Source organism: Cuculus canorus, chromosome 6 (assembly GCF_017976375.1).
Source record: "Cuculus canorus isolate bCucCan1 chromosome 6, bCucCan1.pri, whole genome shotgun sequence".
NCBI lineage: Eukaryota > Metazoa > Chordata > Aves > Cuculiformes > Cuculidae > Cuculus > Cuculus canorus.
This window is the reverse complement of record NC_071406.1, coordinates 7,803,188-7,827,003: the sequence shown is the minus strand read 5'-3', so window position 1 is coordinate 7,827,003 and position 23,816 is coordinate 7,803,188. Positions and strand designations below refer to the sequence as shown.

General features: G+C 43.0%; 1 protein-coding gene across 2 annotated transcripts in view; it reads left to right on the top strand.

Annotated features, from left to right (window-relative positions):
• The first annotated feature begins 401 nt into the window (after positions 1–401).
• Positions 402–23,816, top strand: part of MGAT5 (alpha-1,6-mannosylglycoprotein 6-beta-N-acetylglucosaminyltransferase) — a 133,352-nt gene continuing 109,937 nt past the window's right edge. Inside the window, exon 1 of one of the 2 annotated variants that reach the window (XM_054069322.1) lies at positions 402–556. The gene's annotated coding sequence lies outside the window, so the exon portion shown is untranslated. Of the gene's footprint in view, positions 557–2,038; positions 2,057–23,816 lie in introns of those variants that run through there. The other variant, XM_054069325.1, reaches the window with a different exon arrangement.

Genomic DNA, 23,816 nt, shown 5'->3' with positions numbered 1-23,816 from the left:
CGCAGAGAGCGCCCTCCGTCCCCACGTCTACATCATCAATGCAAACACTAAACATCACAGGTCGCAGTGCAGACCCCCAAGGGTCACCGCTGCTCACGGATCTCCACCGAACAGGGCTCTCAGGCCATCATTTCGGGGCGCGGGAGCCCCGCACGCTCTTCCCCCACTTTCACAGGAGTTCCCGCAGCGGCTGCGCGCAAGCAGCGAGCGTTCCTCTCCTCGCCGCCACGCTCCTCAATGGGGCGCGCACTTTGCACACGCTCCCTTAGCGCTCCCCGCGCCTGGCACAGGCGCTTCCGGCCGGCACGGCCCTTCGGCGCGCTCCTCCCTCCTCCCCTCCCTCCGCGTCGCCGGCACGCGGGCGGGCGTTGCAGCGCCGCTGCGCCCCTCGGCTGGTAGTTTAGAGACGCTCCCCGGCGCGCGCCCTCCCGCCACCGCCGCGAGGCCACGCCCCTCCCCCCGAGTGGCGCGCCGGCCGCTCCCCCGCCCGCGCCGGCCTCCGCCGAGCGCCATGGGCGATGCTGCTCCCGGCGCGGGGCGGGCGGCGCCGGGCGAGGTGAGCGACACCGAGGGACAGCGGGGGAGCCCCGGGGCGGGGGGCGCGCGCGGAGAGGGAGCGCGGTTCTATCGCCGCCTTCCTGCGGTGGCCGCCGCCGCAGCGGAGAGGGAGCCCCCGGGCGGGCGCTGCGCTGCGGAGGGGCCGTCCGTGCCGCCCCCGTCACCTTGCGGAACGACCTTGCATGGTGCGGAGCGGCCGCGGCGCCCCCCGAGCGGGGGCAGGGGCGGGCGGCGGCTGCGGTGCCCGTACAGCGTGTGCCCGGCGTCCCCCCTCCCTTGTGCCCGCTGTCCCCCTCCTCCCTTGTACCCGCTGTCCCCCTCCTCCCTTGTGCCCGCTGTTCCTCCTCCCTTGTGCCCGCTGTCCCCCTCCTCCCTTGTGCCCGCTGTCCCCCTCTCCCTTGTGCCCGCTGTCCCCCTCCTCCCTTGTGCCCGCTGTCCCCCTCCTCCCTTGTGCCCGCTGTCCCCCTCTCCCTTGTGCCCGCTGTTCCTCCTCCCTTGTGCCCGCTGTCCCCCTCCTCCCTTGTGCCCGCTGTCCCCCTCCTCCCTTGTACCCGCTGTCCCCCTCTCCCTTGTGCCCGCTGTCCCCCTCCTCCCTTGTGCCCGCTGTTCCTCCTCCCTTGTGCCCGCTGCCCCCCTCCTCCCTTGTGCCCGCTGTCCCCCTCCTCCCTTGTAGCCGCTGTCCCCCTCCTCCCTTGTGCCCGCTGTTCCTCCTCCCTTGCCCTGGCTGTCCCCCCCTCCCTTGTGCCCGCTGTCCCCCCTCCCTTGCCCTGGCTGTCCCCTCCTCCCTTGCCGTCCCCCCCTCTCTTGTGCCTGCTGTCACCCCCCCCCCCCCGTGCCCACTGTCACCCCCCCTCCCTTGTGCTTGCTGTCCCCTCTCCCTTGCCCTGGCTGTCCCTCTCTCCCTTGTGCCCGCTGTCCGTCCCTCCCTTTGTGCTTGCTGTCCCCTCTCCCTTGCCCTGGCTGTCCCTCTCTCCCTTGTGCCCGCTGTCCGTCCCTCCCCGTGTGCCTGCTGTCCCCTCCCCTGTACCCAGTGTCCCCACCTTGTGCCCAGTGTCCCCCTCCTGCTGTGTTGCCAGGGGTCTCTGAACATCCCCAAGGATGGAGCATCCATGACTTCTGTGGACAACCCGTGCCAGTGTCTCCCCACGGTCGCAGGAAGACATTTCTTCCTAAGATCTAATTTAAATTCCCTTTTTTCAGCTTCAAACTGCTAACCCCCAGCCTTGTGACCGGTGTCCTCCCCCCTCTTGTGATTGTTGTATCCCCCCTACTGACCTATGCCCCCCCCCCTTGTGCCCTGTGTCCCCCATCCCCTGCCCGGTGTCCCCGCCGCCGTGTGCCCGGCTGGCAGTGCAGGTGGAGGTTCCAACGGAGTGTGGGTGGGTGAGTGGGAGGGAGGGTGGATCTCGGGCGAAAGTCTGCCAAAATCTCCCTTCCGTGATCCGGTTTGCTGGTTCTCCGTTCCACCCGTGCTGGTTTCGTTTCGTCTTTGGACTCGGTAAATCTCTCGGGAGTGAATTGGAGAGAAAGGTTCTGAAAGCTGTCATCTCCGTGCCGGCTGCGCCATGGTCTGCCATAGCTGCTACTTTTTTCGCCAGAGCCTTAGGTTGGAAGGAACAGTGTCTTTCATCTGTCAGGCTCAACTTTTCTTACACCTCATCTCATGGTTTGGTCGCAGGGGTTTGTCTTTCTATGAAAGCTGTGGCTGACCTAGTGGGATCGACTGTGCATGCAGACCTATGTTTAACAAGGATTTTGGGGGGGGCTTTTATCATCTCCCTTGAGTTTTTGCTACTGTGTAAGGCAAACTCTACATTGAGGGGGAAAATAAATGTCAGTCAGTTCTGAGGAACTGAATCTCTGTTAGAGGATTTCCTCACTGTTCGTGTAGGGAGTGTAGATTCCATCTTTTCCAGTTACAATGTAATATCAATCTTCTCTGCTGAGTGGATTTTTCTCTTTATGGCGTTGTGGTCAGTTAACTTGGGAGAATGAATTCTTAATTCTTGCATTAGGTCTTGAGACATCCCTGTCTCTTGGTAACTGCAGCGAGAATAGAACAGTCATTAAATGAAGGCTCCCTCTTGAGATTCATGTTATTCTAGTACACGGTCTTGTCTAAAGAGCTCTGTCACCTTGTCCCTGGGAAATGGTATGATAGCTTTTTCAACAGTGTGATTCATAATCCTAAATACGGGAATGAATTTTGACTTACTGCAGTGCAAGTGCTTTATCTCGGCAGACATCTGTGTGTGTAGAAAACGGGAGTAGGGTGGAGGGACTCTGCTTCTGTATCTGTTCAGCTTTGTGCTCAGGAGGACGGCGTTTGAAGTTGTTTGCAAGCTAGGGGTACATCTTTACTCCTAAATGAAGGAGGTGATCTCAGTTCTATAAAAATACCTTTGCCATCTTATAAATGACTGAAAAGCTTTCAAAAAAGGAGGAAGGAACCAGTTAGTTCTTGTTTTTTTTATTATTGAAACCATTTTGCCTGGGGACACTGGGTCCAATTTAGCCTGAATGGGTGATTTACCTTTTTCTTTCTTCATCTCTGTGTAATGACTGACTGTTCTCCATGAGAAACTCTGCTTACTGCAACACCCACAGCTCAAATAATTACTGGTGGCTGTACCAAGCCTAATAGTAGGAAAATAAACCTCACCTTTTTTTTTTTTTTGATGGTTTTGTTACACATAAGGTAACTTTCACTGCTGCTTCCTGCCCTTTGCCTGAATTAGGTGATATAGGGAATAGTTTACTTTTAAAATGGCCCATGAACAGTATGTTTAGTGAAAGTAATGTCACCTCTTCATAAGGTAACTTATGCGAATTGTTTTCTCTTGCTCTTATATAGAATATTGATTTATTTTATACAAGCAGAATAGGGATTATATAAGAACATATGCTTATTCTTTTCTGGATGATAAATCCATCTTGCTGTCCAAGAGTAAGGCAGCTTATATAGCCTGGACTGAAAAGATGCTGAAAGACAAAGTGACTGAATACTGAATATAAGAAGATCAGGTTGTTTAAGCTCCCCAGACTAAAATGCCTAAAACTTAGGAAGCAGCCAGCAACACTGGGAGCGAATCATCCAAAATCCTTAATGTGCTTCTTGAAATAGAATCTGGCAAAATAATGAAGTGTTCTGAATTCCTGCAATGACTTAGAATAAAGACAGTTGCTTTTCAGTTTTAAGTTTTCTCCCTCCAACCAGATTCCCTTTCATTCCCTTGCTTAAAAAAACCCGAAACTTTATTCCATTAGCTTTTATGATTCAGGTGTAGAATTTTATTAGCACCACTGTTTTCCCTTCAAGTTTAAATATTTCTAAAATTTTGTTTGCAAAATTGTTTTTGGCATCATGTGCCGCTGTCATCGAACATGTTCGCTCTGCTTCTGCGTCTGTTTAATAAAACAGCTTAGTATGCAGTTTTCTTCTTCATCTTGGCTCTAAAATTTTAATAGAACTTCAGGACTAGTTGGCATTAACTGCCATTCGCTGATTGTTGGTTGTGTTGTAGGTGTTTTGAAGGCTTATGTGAATGCCGTGTTTGTGGGTTTTAGCAGGTAGAGATCTAAAGACGACTTGTCTTAATGTTTCATGAGAGAATGGGAGAATTAGTTCAGTTTTATTGATTGGAAGAGCGGTGATGAGCAAGATTCAGTGGCAAACATTATGTTTTTTTGCCAACAGGTTGTTTGGCTTAGTCTCTTAAATAGATGTCGGAAAGAAAAAACAATGATGAATGTAAAAAAAAACCCAGGTTGTGATAGTATTTTCATTTATGTCACATTATTCCCAGAGTGCCTGCAGAACTCTTTGGCTTAGTCTGGTTTGGAAGCAGAGCAGTACTCCAGCAGCAGCTCCTGGTAACAAACACTGGAGCATCTGCTGAAGGAAATGAACAAGCTGCACAGTGCTAATCAGCTGGGAATCTGATGAGTGGAAACTTGGGAATCAAGCAGTTTTGCTATTACTGCATCTTCAATGTCGAAAAATTCTTAACTGATTGGAGTGGAATAAGGCCATCCTTTATTCCTTCCTGGTTTTGCCAAGTTAGTATTTATACATCTCTGCATTTCATGTACCACATATGCACATCCGCTTAAACAATCCATCAACACCCAAACCTAAAAAATATTTTATATGCTCTACTTCAGGAAAAAAAAGTGGAATTATATATTTGCCTCTATGTGTATTCATGCATACCCAAAATCCACTTATTTTCCTCTTTTAGCCTTTGGTTACTAGCGTACATTATTGAAGTTATAAAGGCTTCATTATCTGTTCCACCTGCATTTCTTGAAGAGCTCAGACCTGTAATACAATAAAGTGTAACTTCCGAGGGGAATAAGTCTCATTCAGATCATGCTTTGATAGTGGCTTGATTTCTGTCTCTTCTGACCCCATCTTTTGTCTGTTTCTTGTTTGTTTGTGTGAGTTGATGACTCAGGTACTGTAATTCATGGCCACAAGGAGAAGGTAACTTAGAGTTCTATACAAACTTACATTTGTTCAGTGAAGAGTTTTGGATATTGACGTAGGCTCAAGTAATTGAATGACATTTGAGGAGGAGCCACCATAATGATCCAGAACTGGTGGCACAACAGCTGATACAGCCTCCGAGATGTGGGGCAGTGGCTTTCTGTCGCAGTGCAAACTTCTACCAAGGTGGATAGGTGCTGCCTTCTAGTCTGGTTGGAATAGTTCAGCTGGGGTTTTGTTCTTGCTTTTCAACAAGGAGAAGTCTTATCTGGCTTGTAATCAGGTGAGTCCTTCAAGCCCAAGGTCCATGCATGCGTTCAAGCCAGGATGTAGCTCCTTTTGAGGAACTTCTGCTCAAATCATGGCATTTTTGTGTCTGTGGCAGCACTGGGGAGACACTGCAGTGAAAGAATAGAGGAGAAAAGTAGTTTCGGGGGCAGGAATTTCCTCTCAGTGTAGCAAAAAACTTCTCATGAGGCAAGTTTAAGTCAATGTTGTAGTTCATTTGATTTATTATTTATGGCTTATATGAGCTAAGAATCCTGTGATCCTGGCACTTTGAGTCTAAGGTCCCCTTATTCCTGTTAGCTAACAGTATTTCTTCATTCATCCCACAGGCATTCTGAACTATTTAACCTTGATTATGAGTCTAACATACAGACGTTTGTCTTACGGATTTTTATAACCTGACAAAACCCTGGCATTTTTGAAAGCTATCAGCTGCCCTTTTTGACCCTGTTCTACTTAAGGTAAAGGGGTTTTCGTCGGTTACAAGTAGCAGACAGAGCCCAGTTTCCCTTTTATCAGTTGTTCCTTGTGAGTCATGTAGTTTGCTGCATATCTTTTTGTATATACATTTTTTTCCATATCATGTATTTCTTGTGGTTACATTTCCCGAGAATAGTTTTATAACTAAAACCTTTCTCTGTTGTGTTAGTTAGCTAATGGAGTTTATTGCTGCTTCCTTTCCACTGCCTATTAAGGTTGTGTTCCCCTCTTCCCAGGGAAACGGACAAGTCATACGTGCGCTGTGTCTGATACAGCATTTTACATAACCTGCTCTGAGGTCCTAGCAAAGCATTTTTTGAAAGCTACTGGTAGCAGATTGGCTGTTAGGAAAAATTTGGGTTTTCAGGCTCTGGAGCAGACTGCCCAGGGAGGTGGTTGAGTCACTATCCCTGAAGATAGATCTGGCACTTAGGGCCACAGTTTAGTGATGGACTTGGCAGTGTTAGGTTTATGGTTGGACTCGATGATCCTAAAGGTCTTTTCTAACATAAGTGACTCTGTAGTTCTAAGATGGCTTAAAAGGTACAAGCTGTGGTGAATTATCATTTCTGCCTAAGGTTATATTTTGTGATTTGAATGTTTTTTGGACAGGTGACGACTGAATATACTGAACCTTTGGACTCTACTACATTATGTGGTATTCCTCTTGTCTGCAGTTTGTGTGACTGAAGTGGATTAATTATATTTGGTCCCTTCCATTGCTCTCTGTGTTTGTTCCTTTGCTGCAGAGATGGAGTGCAGTTCAGTGCAGCTTCAATGCAGTTTTTGGAGGTTTCCCTTGAACTCTGCAGATTTTAACTGTAGTATAGATGTGATATGCCTGGTAATTTCAAGTATTAAGGACCTCATGTAACTAAACGTGTTTTCTCTGCTATTATTACTTTTCTTTTATAAAATGAAGTGTAAAATGTGTTTTGATTGAAGTTAGTCTATCTGAAATGTTCCATTCGTCATGTAAAATCTGTCTATATAGGAGACATGAGTTAAGAAAAATATACGTAACTCCTTCAATCAGTCAATTTGAACATTTTTTGTATGGTATTCATAGCAGAAATCTTTGAAACAGATCATCTGCTACCTAAGAAGCTTTTAAGTAACTTCCTTTAGTTTTTCTTGATAGGTCCTGTTCAAGTACAGTGCGTGCAATGATTTTATTGTAGATTAAGAGGAGTGAAAATACTAGATTTAGGTCACTCTTTGGAAGTTTCATGCTGTACCGTTGGACCTCTGTGTCAGACATACCAACTGATTATATTTTCTGAAAAGCTTATTTAAAGAAACCCCAAACCAAACCTTGAATAAATGCGAGGAATGTTTCTAACCTGGTAGTTATCCAGGTTTGACGTTGTGTGTTCGGTTTATATCAAGACATTGTAACATGATTGTACTGAATGCTGAATGAAACTGTTTGCATGACCTAACTGTAGAATGAAAGTCCTGCACTGTTTTGGTGCACTGTACTGTGAAGGCTATTTCTGCCTCAAAGAAGTACTTCCAGCACTAATGCTTCTACAATATTAGTCCAAGTAGAGCGAACCACAAAATTGTTTGCTTCTCCCAATCCTGCTTTGCATTGCCCGTTTCTGTCTAGATGTGATTAAACTTGTTGGTTTTGATAATTAAAATAGCAGTAAATACGGAAAACAGAGAATCTATCTAGAAGCACTCAGCAAACAATGACAACCAGGTCTTCATCACCTTCAGATTCTCAGCATGGGTTTTCTTTCTGTCTTGTTCTTGGTATGAATTGTACATTAAAATGGGGCCCCTTTTCCTTAAAAGAATCTGGAGTATTATATTGCTGCATCTTTCTTTGTTTGCCTAATCTTGGAATTTCTGAGCCACCTGACAAAGGAGTTTTCTCCCTGGGAAAAAAAGTAGTGGAGCAGATAGATAAATTTCATACATAGTTGTGTGTGTATATGTATGTATAAACCTGTAATATTCTTAACACAAAAGCTTTCACTTTGGCAGACTCCTTTAAACACTTATTTGGCGAACTCCTGCGGTGAAGTTGAAGGAGCTTGATAGCAGCATTCTCTGCTGGTAGAAGCACGTTGGCTGTGGATACAAGCTTTCCCATCTAATCCATAGAATCATAGAATAGTTTGGGTTGGAAGGGACCTTAAAGATCATCTAGTTCCAGCCCCCCTGCCATGGGCAGGGACATCCCCCTAAATCAGGCTGCCCAAGGCCCATCCAACCTGGCCTTGAACACCTCCCTGGGCAACCTGTGCCAGGGTCTCACCACTCTCATGGTGAAGAAATTCTTCCTAATGTCCAGTCTAAATCTGCCCCTCTCCAGTTTATATCCGTTCCCCTGGTCCTGTCCCCACAAGCCTTTACGTACAACCCCTCTCCAGCTTTCCTGTAGCCCCTTCATGTACTGGAAAGTCGCTATAAGATCTCCTCTGAGCCTTCTCTTCTCCAGGCTGAACAAGCCCCACTCTCTCCACCTGTTCTTGTAGGGAAGGTGCTCCAGCCCTTCGATCCTCTTTGTAGTCCTCCTCTGGACCCATTCCAACAACTCCATATCCTTCTTACATTGAAGATTCCAGAACTGGACACAATACTCCAGATGAAGTCTCACAAGAGAGGAATAGAGGGGCAGAATCCCCTCCTCTCCCTGCTGGCCACGTTGCTTTTGATGCAGCCCAGGACACTGTTGGCCTTCTGGGCTGTGAGAGCGCATTGCCGGCTCATGTCAAGCTTCTCATGGACCAGTACCCCAAGCCCTTCTCTGCAGGGCTGCTCGCAATCACAGGTACACACGTACCAAAAAACAAAATGAAGAGAAGCCTCCAAAACCCTTCAGCATCTTGACTTTGAAACACTCTTACATTCCTGACAAAAATGCATTTGGCTGATGGCATATAGTGGGTTCAGAGATCACTTAAGAGGCAGGAAGAGTGGCTACAAAATTAATAGCTGTTCCTTGAGTAGCAATAAGATTGAAAAGCAAGTGGGCAAACATTCCAAAGCAGACACCAATTTGATGCTGAGGTTGTGGAGTTCTTAGAGGCATACCTGCCAGCAGTGAGTAGGAGAAGAAAAATAACTGTTTCTCAGTCTTTGTGTCTCTGTGAAGGAATTTAAGGTAGGAAATATTAAAACACATACCTCTGTAGTGAGGATTGGGGGGAAGAAAGTTCCAGAGAGATCAGGAAAAAATGAGAAGAAATTTATGGAGGACTGAACAAAATGAATTGCTTGAGAGAGGCTTTTGAAGAACTCGGGCTGTTGGTCTGGAACTCAAATTAAATTTAAAAATTAGGCATTAAATTTGAATAGACATATAGCCAAATTAGAATATCTAATGGTTTTAGTTCTCCTTAGATTTGATTAAGAACTGTCACTCTTGTATTTTGATTAGATTTTGTCAGTAAAATCAGTATTTGTGTTTCCTGATCTGACAGAACAGGAAAAGGATGTGGAACTCTCTATAGGCGGGGGAAAAAAGACACAATCTCTCAATCTTTACCACTCAGATTTCAGCTGAGGTTGTACAGGATATTTGACCAGATTATTAAAGCTACATTATTCCAGTCAGTCCCTTAGCAGATTGATTTGCTTTTGTAAGTTCTTGTAAAAATGAACAGTTTCCCTCCCTGCATTTCTCTTCATGAAATGCAGTTTCTCAGTCAGTACTATAGATCTTCCAAGAAATGCAGTAACGTTCTGTTTACGTTTAACATCTCTTTGTGTTTTGCAGCTACTTTTGGTTTACTAGACTGGGAAAAAGCATGCAGGAGGAGGATGCTGCAAATGCTTCCAGTGTTTTTTCTGCTCAAGCTAACAGCTATTTTACTATGGATAAAATCACCCAGTTCTGAGTGCTTAGGCTAATTTTAACTACCCATGATCACGTAAATGGTTACGTTACGTTTATACTTGAAATATTAGATTGTTATTTCTAATAGTTATTTTCTTAGGTGCCAGTTGAGCTTATTTATAGGTCAGTGCTAGGAAGAAAAAATGTTTTGATATAGCTTTTCTTGAAAGAGAAATACGGACTGTCATTCTAATGCATAACATAGTGGTCTGTAGTTCTTGTAGCAATACTTTACCAGTTGTTTTTTGGGTTTTTTTCAGCAGCTTGGCAGTTCAAGCGATTGCATAATCACTGAGATCAAACTTCTCACTCTTAATGATGTGAGAAATGAAACCAACTTGCATGAGTGTTTGACAAAGCGGTTTAACATATGCCTGCATCTAGATCTCCGTGGTTTGAAACGTTTGGGAAGCTTATTGATCTCATTTTATAACCCTGGTTGTTAGTCCTTAGAAGATCTTTGTGTCTCTTAAGTGACCTTCCTTGGGTTGATAACGCTATAGGACTGTCCATGATCCCTTTGGGGAAAAGGTTATAGTCACCTAACCTGTCCCACCAAAGTTCTCACCAAGGCCAGTTAAAGAATATTTGAGGGAGCAAGGAAGATCTTCAGGCTGGAAGATGATTGAGGTTTTGGCCTCCCTGCTGGACTTCACTCTAAATTGCTGCTTACTAGCAATTGAAGGAGTAGCAGATGAAGTTCTGTTACAATAGTATTTGCCCACTGAAGTTTAGAGTTTCGGTTCACTGATTGATCCACTTTGCCATATCCATGGCTGGCTGCCGTATCCATGGCTGGTAAAAGAGCAGTTGTTTCATGGCTGTTGGTGTGTTACCAGCAGGGACGTATTCAGCGTGCCACTGGCCTGTAGTGAAAGGAATGGGTTTTTGCAGTGATGAGGTGATTTTCCGGTGATTAGATGCAGTGGGTGCAGTTCTGTACTGGTGAAAAAAGGCATATTGCAGTTTACTTAAGCTCTTTTTTAGTTGATGCTATTTAAACCGCTGGCTCTGTATATTGAAACTAGTACAATGGGGCCCAAGTGTACGCTTAAACTTTCCTTTGAGGGCTCTACTGGCTGATACAGAACAAACCCCTGTAACAGGTTTAGCTTCTGTTCAGCTTCTATTAAAGTCCTTGTACCGTGATTCATTTACTGACATAGTAGTTTCCATATGTACTGGTTGCATAGCTTGTGCGCTGTGGAGTGTTACGGAAGAAAGCCAGTATTGATTAAGCTGCTTAAAACATGTTGAAGAGCACTTTCTTACACACTGAGATATTGGCAAGCGTGTGGCCACATCTAGAGCAAAGAAAACAGGGAACCGTATAAATGGGGAAAAAAAAAAGATACCTTTTAAAAAACCTGTATTTAAATAATATTATAATTTAAATACATGGGGGAAAGTGTTTCTATATAAATTTTGCATTTCTTAGGCCTAGAGAGGGGGGTTAGACGGAGATTTGAAGAATCTGATTTCTCATAATTTGGGTTTAAAAAAATGTAAATTAGCAAGGGGCTTTTCCCCCTACATTTGAAGCATGAGTTTTCTGTTTCCCATGTAGGTGAACACTGGTTTTATTTTTCCCATCTAATATAAGTAGTCTATTTTGTTAGAACTGTCTTCGCCTCTGTTCAGACTGTTGTTTGTACCTTAAGTCTTGTTCTGCCCTTGAATAGTGTTCCTCTTGGATATGGCAAGCTTGAATTCTGTTGCCCAGCTGCTAATCTGGTACTTCAGGATGTGGTGTTCAGAATGTTCTGTGTAGCTTGGTGGTCTTATAACGCTGTTCTGTAATCTGTAGTACCTTATGTTAATCAAATGTTCTCTGCTCTGATCAGAGAAGAATTAACGGCGACGTTTGGTGGTGCTTTGACATGGGAATGTCATTTAGTCTTGCTGGTCTTCACCAAGGCTGCTGTTAGATGAAATCTGTGCCCTTGTACCGATCTCTTGCCCTCATACCAATCTCTTCCCGTTTCCTATCAGCACATTTATGTGGCAGTGCGGCAAACTGGCTGACAAACCCTTGTGGCTGTAAATGGCTTTCTGGTGTTTGGCCATTCATGTTTCAGAATGACGATGTTCTCTGACTGTCTTCACCTTTTAGCCCTTTAGGTTGGGGCAGGAGGTGAGGGAGAGATAAAGATGCTGCCTTCTGTGATGGTGTGTGCTGGGAATGTTTGAAAATCTAATTTAGAACATTGTGTTCTTAAAATGTTAGGTTAACAGAGGGTTAATGCTCCATCCAGTAGGTCAAATGATCCCAGTTTTATTTAACAAATTAGTGGGGTTTTTTTTCCCCAAAATGCTTACTGTGTGTAAGCATTGTCAATGTGCATTCTAATGTTTGTTTATCCCAATTTTTCAAGAAATCCTTCTCACTGTATAAATTTCTGATACAGAACTTGGATTTCATGCTGTTGATTTTGGGGTTTGTTGATATTATGAAAAGAGTTTTTTAAAGAATGGGTACTTTTGCCCTTCCACAATCTACAGAGTATTTTTAAATGGCCACCCACCTTTTTCTTTAAATAACTGAATTTTGGCATTTTATTAAAAAGGCTGCTGATGCAGCATTGTGGTTTTGCAGAATTTACTCCAGGAACCTTACAGCGCTCAGCACGTCCACCTCCCCTGTGCTATGGAGATCAGACCTATCGATCGGGATAAAAGTTTGTCCAGGCCACAGAAATGCAGAATTAAAAGCTTTCCACTGTTTATTTTGTACTGACCAGCTCTGTCATCCTGGCATTTGACAAATGAAGGAAGAAGTCTATCAAATGTTATTAGCATCCTTTTTTTTCAGTGCTGGTATATGCTCACTTGGCTTGTGTATGTGGCTGAGCATGCTGCTGACATTTGTCTGGTTTATTATGGTGTGTATTCCCTTACACAGCTTTGTTTAGCATATCAGATAAAGTACACCAATGTTTTAGTTGTAAAACTCATTATAAATAAATAAATAAATAAGGAAGAAGTGTTAAAAATTCCCTAAACACTTGTAGTCAGTTTGGGCCATGCTTTCCTTTCCACTTGACTTGTGTGTGTCTCCTTCCTCCAGTTTTGTGTGATTTGAAGCATGTTTGCTTTGCCTTTGCTACTTGATCATTGCTATTAGCACTGCCTCTGCTTTTCATATCCTAAAAGACTGAAGGGCCAGTCGTGCTGTTCTCTCTTCATTTAGCCCTCAGGAGACAGCCAGGCAGCATATGTGCTTTCCGTTCTGCTCAGCGCTGGCAACAGCCTTCCAGTAGGCTGTGAAGATTTTAGTGAACGTAATCTCTTATTTAGCAGATGTGCTAAAGTTCAGCTCTCTCTCAATTCTAAATATGCTTATTTGGGGTTTGTTTGTTTTTTGCTGTTGTTGGTCAAGCTGGATTTCAGTTCTGTGTGGGAAGTGTTTTGGGTATCGCCTGCTGTGCTCAGAAAGAAGCAAAATCTCTTCCTTAATTCAGACTTCTAAATGGCTTTTGCCTCTTTTTCTCCAAACGTCTCATCTTCGAGGCTGAGATTTCGCCATATGGCTTGATATTTTGTCACACTTCACACTTAGGCTTTACCTCATACATTCCTTCCAATCCCCCAAAGTGTACTTCTGAAATTCTCTCTCATGTTTGTGCAACCTGCTTCTTTATCAGATCGTTTAGGAAATGTCTTTATTTACTGAACTCATTGACTTCTAGAATTGGGGCTAAACCAGAACTCATCCTGCCCAGCAAACCTGTATGGATTTTTTTCTGTAAAGTTAAGTCAAAGTTGATGAAATATCCAAATGGCATATGTGCAGTTGCGCTGAATCTCTGTTATAATCAGCTAATAATAGATACAAGATGAACTGGAAGCTGTCTGTTGCATTGCTCAGCGCCTAATTCTCAGATGATTCCAAGTAAGGCCAGTTGATCTTGCATGTTTTTCTTTGTCACATCAATTACTCTTTCACACAGATCCTCTCTCTTGTCTTTTTTTTTCTGATGTGGCTTTTTCAACTAACCTCAAGCAACTGTCTGTAATGATTGAGGCCATTTTTACTGAAGGTCTGACTCTCTGCCTGTGTTGCACAAGCTTTGAATCAACAGAAAATGAAAGTAGCACATTAAAGAGGTGAGTGATTGCTGAGTGTCCTGTACTTTGCCTGGATCTGCAGGTTTTTTCTCTGGGTGTTATTAGCACCAGAATTGATTTCTGTGTTTTTGCTAGTGTATTCAATACGTTATTGCAATAACATATCTGGCTTGATTATTCTAAATGGCTGTATAGGAGTCTCTTACAAGGCTGTTGTTATACCCCTCAAAAACCCAGTCAGGATAAACAAATGAAAATATTACGGAGAAAATGTAAATTTGCCATTTCCACATACCACCGGGGCAATTTAGAACATAGGAAAGCTGAGCAGAGCAAGACATCAAATAAATTTGAATTGCCATGAAGCAATAGTTGGGTTTGCTTTTTATTTTTTAAACCAAATGAAGGAAAAATCCTTCCAGTTCTAAAGAGTCTTACAGGATAATAGGTAGAGGAAGATCTGATGGTAACGAAGGCGAAGTTTTTCTTAAAGAGTCATTAAATTAACTGGTTGGTTACTGTTCCCTTTAATGTAAGGCAGGGTTGGCCGTGAAGAGCAAGAACATTGCAGTTATTAGGAGAGAGGTTAGGAATTGAACAAGATCTTAAAAACTTCCCTATGGGAAAACCAACTGTCTTGAAGATAATATATTTTCTCACGTTTGAAAAATAAATGAAAGACACTCAAAAGTCATTTGCTAAAATAACTGTATGCAATAATAATTTTCCTTTGAGGTAGATATCGTAAGAGTATAGAGATGATTTCTGAAGCACTCAGACTTAAATACCAAATCATGTGTGGGGTCCAAACTGCAGGATCTACCTTTTCTCAGTAGTAGAACAGCAGCCTAAGTCGGAATAAATCCTGGAGGCTATTGGGTGATACAAGGAAAGAAATATCATGTCCCTCTGAAATAGAGGCAAATGTTGTTTTATTAAATATGTTCATCAGGCTATTAGCTGAACAGTTCTTCTCTTTAAGACCCGACCTAATGCACCCGAGTGACTACTGCTGGGGTCTGGGTTTCCCCCCTCCCTCATTAGAGATACTGTTATACTTTATGTGCAGGTGGCTCAGATACAGGTTTTTCTGCTTTCTGCGCTGGAACACCAACGTAAGTCAGAAGGCTAAGATATGATACTGTGATAGGATAGTCTCTGCTGGATCCTCGTGTTTGTAGCTTACAAAGCAAATGGACTGCTCTGGATGTTGAAATGTGTTCAAGATAATGCCTTAAACAGTTATGTGCAAGTTATCTGTCAAATCCTGGCTGTTACAAAGGTAAACCAATGTAGCCTAGTGATACAGAGTTTAAAAGATAAGGGCTTTTTGTACTAAATTATCTTTTGAAGATGCATTTGCCAGCACATTTCCCCAGTGAGCGGAAAGGAATGAGTATTTTCATAATATTACGAAATCTGTTCCTCTGTGTCTCTGCCTTTTTCTCTTCATTAGCTCTGACTAAACAGTGAAGAAACCCATTCAGCTGTGGTAGCATCAGTATAGTGGTCTCTCTTTTCCTCTCTGCTTTGTACTACAATACTGTTTCAAGACCATTTAAATTCTTCTTAGAGCTGTAAGTGATCCTCTTGGCAGCCTTATCTGCATTTACATTATCTGCTGGATTGTAATAACTTTCACAATGATTGTCTGAAAGTGTGTGTGGGGGTTGGCACATACTTATGGATGAGTATTCATGTCTTAAGAGCTGTGGGGTTATTTCATGTCTTGTTAGCTGGGTGAAGGCACATTAACTTGGTTCTAGGAAGATACTTCCTGATGTAAGCTGGGAGAATGGATGCTGAATGTGGCCTGGAGGTCCAGAAGAAAATCACTGGGTAGAAATAATTCTGCTGGTTTGCATCTTATACCAAGTGTCTTCTCTAAGAGCTCTTCACTGAATTACACATTGAGTAGAGTGGGTGGTATACTGCAACCAAATATCATCCTTGCTACTAATGGAAGCTCCTTTTGAGGCAAGCCTTCTATCACTGAGCTTGTCCCGAGAAGTCTCCTTACTGATTTTCAGCTGCCAATGGTGCTGCTTGTCATAACTGGAGGTATTTTTTAGAGTTTTATTTTGATGTTGAGCGGAAGGAGGAAGGAAGCCTCAGTGCTTACATTTACATTGTTTATAATGCATTTATACTGTTGAAACGCTACGGAACTAACAGTAACTAAGCTAATGTATTTGAATAAATCCCTGGAGGTGTTCAGGGCCAGGCTGGATGGGGCCCTGGGCAGCCTGATCCAGTGGGATGTCCCTGCCCATGGCAGGGGGCTTGGAACTAGATGATCTTTAAGGTCCCTTCAAACCCTAACTATTCTATGATTCTGTGATTGGACCATGGAAATCTGACTTAACTACCTTGAGAATCTTGTCCCTATGATTCAGATAGTATTTGACAAATACAGGGATACTTTATTGTACATTTGTGGTATTTTCAAATTACATTAATCTCTGTGTAATGCGTGAAGGAGCTTTTAGTTGTACACTGCAAAACTTCCTACTAGAAAGAACGTGGGTTTTTTCTTCCCTTCCATCCGTACAATTAGGAACCACATCTAGACTGGTTTTGATTGCACTGGCAAAGAGGTTTCCTAATGTTAAGTGTGCTTTTAGAGAGAACTTACTGAAGTGGATCTGTTTCTGCTTGGTTTTGGAAAACCATTTCATTTGATGAAAATGCTTTAGCATACACTAGTTTTCTAAGAACTGACTTGTGTTCCCAGCACTGGAGGGAGAAAGCTCAATGTGCGTGCTTGAGAACGTGCCAAAGAGCACGCGTGATGGAATTCCAGAACTGATAAAAATTTAAGAAGAAGGTAACAGGTATTAAACATAGCTACATAGCTTTAGATTATATAATCCTTGTACAGTTCAGCCAAGTGCAAAATTCCCTCACCAGATTTGTCTCTTTTTGAACTTGGTTTGAAAAGATGGAGAAAGATGGAATTACTTAAACTGAGAAAGTTCAGAAAACTATGGTAAGCAGGTGAGGAAACTACCCCCCGATGTGGTTCAGATGGAAAAACATAAGAAAAAATCCATGGCAAGGCAAATATAATCTAATTTTACAGTTATATAAGACTGTTTCAAGTGGGTCATCAGTGTTGGGGAAAAACACGCCTTCATTTTCTAGGCTTTTTTTTTTTTTTAACATGCCAAATAAGGGTTTTTTTCCTCCTCCCCTTCCCACACTGGAAGGAACGCTTTTCTCTAGGGACAAAGATAGGACGAAGCTAAATATATCACTTGTCTGCTTTATTCTCCATCATGTTGCTTCAGTGGTAATCACTCATTTGAGATTTACCTTCAGAGATTCTGCCTGACATATGGTGATGTGCATAATGAATATATGCAAACATATAGTAATTTAAAATGCATTTTTTATTGCACTTTGGTTTTAGTTTTCAAATTGCTATAACAATTAAAGGGATTTTGTAAGCATTAATCTATGCACTTCAGGGAAATTTCACCTTAATTCTTTATTATTTGTATAAGGTGGTGAAAAAAACAGTTTAAGACCCTACATGACTGTTGGGGTTCTTTTATTTACTAGTTTCAAATGATATACAGGAGGGTAAAGTTTCTCTTCTTTGTAAGTATCACTGTTTTCAGGGAAGGAGAGCAAAGAGTTTGAGGGCCATGGCCCATGTGGCTTAGTTATGGATTTTTAGTTGATGTTCTTTTTCTCCTGAAGCACCAGCTAGAAGAATCTGAAGAGGGCCAGAGTGAGGGAAGAGGAGAGGTAACAGCTACAGAGGGGTTTTAGGTACAGAGGGAATGGCTTTTTCAGCAGCTCTTCAGAGCTGAGAGATGCAAAGGGAAGTGCACCTAGGTGTCCTTTAGACATCCAAACATGTAGGCTTAAAAAATGTGATTATCTCTCAAAACTCTTTCTTGTACTGTATTTTGGGTAATAGGGGAAAGGACTGTAAAGTTCAATTTACCATTCAGAATGGGAACCATACAATGATGAGGGAAAAGCACTTACCACTGTAAATAATGTTCAAGCTGTAGCTCTTCCTCTGATACTGTGTGATTTTCTGTCAGAATTGGCGTAAGTGGTTGCCAGCTGTGGATATTGTGTCCAAAAAATCCAGCTTGCAACTTCTAATGATTGGGATAATTTACTTTGACCTTCCATTCAGCGACTAAGTCCTGTTAATCCAGCTTCTGGTTCATCCTGTATTTAAATTCTTTATAGGAGTTGACAGTAAAATTTTTCAGTTCATGCTGAAAACCACATGTTGGCAAATAAGTAGGTAACCGTTATTGTACCCATCATATGAGTGTCTGTTCAAGCTTTATGCGGAACCTTTGATCAAGTACTTGATAGTAAGCCGTGATGTCAGTATGAACCAGAAGAGGACAACTAACCGGTGGCAGAAAAATATTCTTGCAGCCTTGATGGAAGGGCCAGTTTGTACAGTCTGAACTGTGCTAATCAGAATAGCCAGACTAGCTTTGTAGTTGGAATCTTAGAATCATAGAGTGCTTTGGGTTGAAAGGGACCTTAAAGGTCATCCAGTTCCAGCCCCCTGCCATGGGCAGGGACACCTTCCAGTGGACCAGGTTGCTCAAAGCCTCATCTACCGTGGCCTTGAACACCTCCAGGGATGGAGCAGCCACAACTTCTCTGCAGCCTGTGCCAGTGCCTCAACACCCCCACAGGAAAAAGTTTCTCGTCCTGTCCCTGCAGTCCCTGATACAGAGTCCCTCCCCAGCTTTCTTGTAGACTCCCTTCAGGTACTGGAAGGCGCCTCTAAGGTCTCCCTGGAGTCTTCTCCAGACTGAACAACCCCAACTTATATTACTTCTTGTGCAGCTTATTTTGACTGAAATGTCTAAGGAACACTCAGGTCAATTCCATGGGCAGATGTGAGGAGACAATGACTTCTGCTTGGAGAAGTCTGTTGGCACAGGTGGATCCAGAATAGCTCTTGTCTTCCTGACCATTTGCTCATATTGTATTGGGAAGTAAGAACAAAAGGAACTGATAGTTCCTTAATATTGGCTGTGCTGTAGAACATTGGAGTGTGTGGAAAAAGAAGGGATAAGAGCACTCAGGAATTTGAGTTTAGGAAGGTCAGATCCTTCCATAGTCAACACAGAGGATGAGGCTTTTGGGGCTGCTGCTTTGATTCACTCCTGAAAAGGGGAATGAGGGCCAAGCTAAACAGCTCTTTACTACCAAAAGATAGAATTTCTCCTTTTCATTTTCCCTAGCTCTGATAGGCACCTGACCCATCTGTTAGACAGCTTGGTTTGCCAAACCAGCAGAAAGCTAATGTAAGAAAAAAGCTGCTTTTGTTTTCAGCTCATCAAGGGATCTGTTGATTTGGCACATCTACCACAAAGCGTGGGGTAAGAGTGAGTGGCTTGAGCCACTCATGAGAATGAGAAGTGTGGATTGAGACTAGTCTGTTGCCCAGCTGTGCACTCAGCTCAGCTGTCTCATGTGGCTGGACCCTCTTCTGTGGGTCTTGAGGTTTCCAAGGGCCCCAGCTGCCTTCACTGATTGCAGGGGGACAAAACGACCCGCGACTTCCCCCACGACTTCCCCTTTGCTGTGGTGGCAACAGTGACTGCTATGGTCATGGTTGAACATTGTCTTTTCCTTCACTTTACTTAACCTCATATAATCTTGATTTTTATTTGGAAAAACAGGAGATGTGGTAGGCTCAGTAAATCTTCGTACCTTGTTGGGTATGAAGTCAGTAACTAAATGACGGGAGGGTTTCTGTGGCAAAAAAAAAAGACTACTTTTTAGCTTGTCAGTTGTTTCAGAAGCATCACAGATATCTACACTGCTGATGTCACAGAATTGTTTTTAAGTGATACCTCAAAATCAGGGAGCATCCAGCATATATATGTTTTGAGGCTCTTGTCAAGAAGGATGCACTTCAAATGAGTGAGAGTGTCCTGTGGCACCTCTAGCAGTGTCAGAGTTTGGTGCCAAACCTTAGGAAGCTTTCTTTTGCTTGCATCACATCTGGGTTTTTTGCATGTTGGCAAGCAGTCAAAACCAGATTTAGTCCTTTACAGGAATTAGCATTGCGCTCAGATATTGTAAAAACTCAAAAGACTGTGTCCAGTATATGGTGAGAAATTAATGAAAAGGAAGGAAAATTAATGACCTGCTGTGGTGCCATCCATCAGGATATCACTCAGCAGGTGTGAAATTAACTTGCCTTGACTGTGGATTAAATTTAATGGCATGACGTAAAACCACAGAAACAGTTTCTGTTATTACTGGGGAGCAAGCAAGTATTTTTAAAGATTCCAGCTTAATGAACTGCTTACGCCATACAGTGCATAGTCCTGTGATCACTGAACAGCATGAGTTTAGATTATGTTTCCTAAGAAGATGAAGTATTACTGTATCAGTAAAAATTGTTAAAGGCAGGCCACAGAGATGCGGTTTTAATTTCTATAATTACTGTGCAGCAGATGGTGGACATAGACTGTTTTCCAACATAAGCACTTCAGCTCAAATATAAGCAGTTGTGATCTTTATTTACAATTCATCAGCTTTTATCTTAGGTGATCAACACTCCTTTGTTATGGCCCATTATAATGACCTTCAAAACAATACATAGACAAAACTGCACTATTGTTTGTTACAGTTACAAAAAATCCTTAAGCCTTTTTGGTCCGCCCCCCCCCCCCCCCATATCCTAATTAAGAGGATTGCAGAACTACCCACTAGTGTTAACTACCCACTAAACATTAACTACCCACTAACTTTATTTTGGAATAAGTATCTAACATATTAATAGCTGATGTACTTAAAGCATTTGGTGAATCCTAGTTAATTTAAATGTTGGTTCTGAAAGAGCAGTACTACAAAGATGCAAAATACATTGCAGGCTATTAACAGCTCAAGAGAAATCAGGGAGAGGAAGGAAATATATTTCCCAATTTGAAGACCTTGATAGTCTGCCAACTATTTTCTTCTTCCGTCCTGTCCTATTTCATTATGTGTGCGCGCTTTTTCGTCTGCAGTTGCCCTGATTATTTTTTTTTGTCAAATGGTGCGTTTATCAACATTGTGGAAGCTCTGTTTGACTTCTGAGTTCTTAGAGGATTTTTGCTGAATATGCCTTGAACAACCTTCTCTGAAATGTTCTGAGTCATGTTAGTCCTTTTTAGAACTACCGATGTTTCTGCCCTTGGCAGAAAATAGTCGTATATGGGGTTTTTTGGTCTCCTCCTTCCCTACCATCCCTCTTAAATTCTGAATACACATTTCCAAGAGTTAAGGAAGCTCATAGAATCATAGGATGGTTTGAACTGGAAGGGACAGTAAAGATCATCCAGTTCCACCCCTCTGCCATGGGCAGGGACACCTCCCACTAGATCGGGCTGCGCAATACCCCATCCAAAATGTTTGTGATGAGGAGGAAGGCTTAGTTATGACTTACACAGAAGCTTTCTTTGAAACAGGGCTGGTGTGCATCCATCGGTATATTTTCAGGATAAGGTATCCACAGTATAGCAGCACATATTTGATTAGCTGGTCTTCATACGTTGACTGATTTATTAAAGGGCATCCATGTAAAGCAGTACTTTTTTGTTTAAATATTGTCCATCAGAAAGAATAGTGAAGGTCTAATTCATGCCTAACAGTTGAGGTCACAAGGTTCTGTGGATTTTGTGTCAAAAGACAGTTCTGACATTAGCATTAGTGAAATGGCTTTGATTCATAAGAAATATGTAACCACAGAGAAACGCCAGGGTTGTGTTAGAGCTATCCCACTCAGTTGCTGTGTCACTGCCTTTATTTTCTTCAAGACTAAGCCCATAAGTAGTAGCTCTAGGATCACAGATTCAGTTCTGGAACTTAGATGAAGAGCTCTGTAGTTCTTTGAAGAATATTTATTTGGGTAGAGCTGACAAGATATTTTAGCAATTTCCTCTTCCTTTGAAGAGAACCATCAGTCTTGGTACCTCTTTCAAAGTGAAGAGGTGGGCAAGTCATGGAGGCATAATGTTTTCAAACATCATAAATATTAACAATGCAGGGCAATCTTTTAACAGCGAACAAAGGCGATGACTGAAACAGTCATATTCGACTGGAGCTTTGGGTCGCTTTCTGTTCCTGCATTAGACAGTGAGTATTTTGATATGAGTGTCTAAAGAAACTTGCTCTCAAGGCTTAGATTGCAACATGATGCTTTTGCAATCTTCCTTATACTGAAACCAACCCTGGGATACTGTGATCAATTGCCTCTTTGCAATTTGGGTTTTCCATTACTGGGTTTATTTAATTATACTCCTGTCTGTCTCTTGTTGATGGCTTTTATAGTTGGCTAAGCTTTTATGATGGATTTGTAGCCCCAGGGGAGGTGAGGAGAGGAGAAGAGATAAGTTTAACTCTTTATGTGGGACATCTCCTTTAGTTTTTGAAAACAAGTGAGAAGCCGAGCAAGGAAATCTAACTGTCCTGGCAAACCTTTTTCTCAGTCTGTTATTTAGGAAGAAGGTCTCACACATCAGTTTTCCATGACAGGCTGTGTAAGTTAGATCCCACAGCTCTCTGTTGTGCCCTGCATTCAGAGTTTGTGCTGGCTAGTTTTTGCCATTTGCTTTGTCATTTTATATCTAAAATGTCCTATAACGAGAGAGCGCGAAGCTAATCGTGATGTCTTCACAGCAGTGTTCAGTCAGTTTTTTATGCAGCAGTGCTAGATTGTGGTGTGAAGAAAACTAGGATTTCTCTACATTGCCTATGCAAAATTGGTTTGTCAGTGCACTCGCAGTTAAGCAGCGGTGGTGTTATATGCTGCAAGTATGGGCTCCCGAGAAGCTGTTTGGATTTCTTTTGGTCCAGAATGGCTGAGGACTGCAGCTGAAATTAGCAGAGGTGGCAGAGAAGCTGATCCAAGGGAGAAAAACCAGAACAAAGTCAAACCCCAACCGCCTGCTGGTAGAATGTGATTTTCACAACTGGTATTATTTGTGCTCACAGCCCAGAAGGTCAACGGTATCCTGAGCTGCATCAAAAGCAGCGTGGCCAGCAGGGCAAGGGAGGGGATTCTGTCCCTCTATTCCTCTCTTGTGAGAACTCATCTGGAATACTGTGTCCAGTTCTGGAATCGTCAATGTAAGAAGGACATGGAGCTGTTGGAACGGGTCCAGAGGAGGGCTACAAAGAGGATTGGAGGGCTACAAAGAGGATCGGAAGGCTGGAGCACCTTCCCTACAAGTACAGGTGGAGAGAGTTGGGCTTGTTCAGCCTGGAGAAAAGAAGGCTCAGAGGAGATCTTATAGTGACCTTCCGGTACCTGAAGGGGCTACAGGAAAGCTGGAGAGTGGCTATTCGTAAAGGCTTGTGGGGATAGGACCAGGGGAATGGATATAAACTGGAGAGGAGCAGATTTAGACTGGACATTAGGAAGAATTTCTTCACCATGAGAGTGGTGAGGCCCTGGCACAGGTTGCCCAGGGAGGTTGTGGCTGCCCCATCCCTGGAGGAGTTCAAGGCCAGGCTGGATGGGCCTTGGGCAGCCTGAGCCAGTGGGGTGTCCCTGCCCATGGCAGGGGGTCTGGAACTAGATGATCTTTAAGGTCCCTTCCAACCCTAATTATTCTATATTGACCCAAACAGGATAAGGGGAACTGTCTCTTCTGGTGGCTCTCCATGCTTACAGAGCAGATTATACTTCACTTTCTGATCGTCTCAGAGCACATAAGAAAAAAGAGCTTGTGTGTGCTGGCAAAGATGAGTCAGTAACCACTGATTGAATCATTGAATAGGGTTTGTGGGGTTTTTTTGTGGTTCTGTGTGAGGAGTGAAAATTTCGTTTGGCTTTTCTCATGACATTTTCTGTATTTTCTTGAACTGCAGTCAATAAAAGTCACTTCCCAAAGGAATTACCAGTCTGTAGACTTGTGATTGTTATTGTAATGCAGCCAGAGACAGGCAGAAACTTGTTATATAACGAGTCAAAAATGATGATATTTAATAAGAGGTTTATTTGGCATGGCGAAAAAATATATTGGTTAATTAGCAGTCAAACCACTTATTTCGCCCTCTAGTTCACTATGTGTTAAGTAGATTTATGCCACT